The 285-nt window shown below is 56.5% G+C and overlaps 1 protein-coding gene across 1 annotated transcript in view; it reads right to left on the bottom strand.

Annotated features, from left to right (window-relative positions):
* LOC100749614 (sal-like protein 3) overlaps positions 1–285 on the bottom strand; it is a 12,865-nt gene that overhangs the window by 11,618 nt on the left and 962 nt on the right.

Below are 285 nucleotides of genomic sequence, written 5' to 3' on the forward strand. Positions count from 1 at the left end.
TGACGGCATCGGTCTCTGACCGGAGGCGATTTGTTGTAGCAAGGGTGGGTGGTACTTGTCCAGGTGTTCCGGAACGGGATTCGGGTTCATCTTAACATGTGGAAACTTGGCCGTATGCCTCTGGAAGTGGACCTTCAGGTTCCCTTTCGTGGTGAAGCGGCTGCCGCAGACGTTGCATTTAAAGGGTCGCTCACCTGTGTGCGATCGTATGTGGATCTGAAGCGCCGAGTCGCTGCCGAACACCTTGCCGCAATACCGGCATCGGTGCTTGAAGAATGGCTCCCC

The sequence above is a fragment of the Bombus impatiens genome, unplaced genomic scaffold (assembly GCF_000188095.3).
Source record: "Bombus impatiens unplaced genomic scaffold, BIMP_2.2 scf_1080, whole genome shotgun sequence".
Classification (NCBI taxonomy): domain Eukaryota; kingdom Metazoa; phylum Arthropoda; class Insecta; order Hymenoptera; family Apidae; genus Bombus; species Bombus impatiens.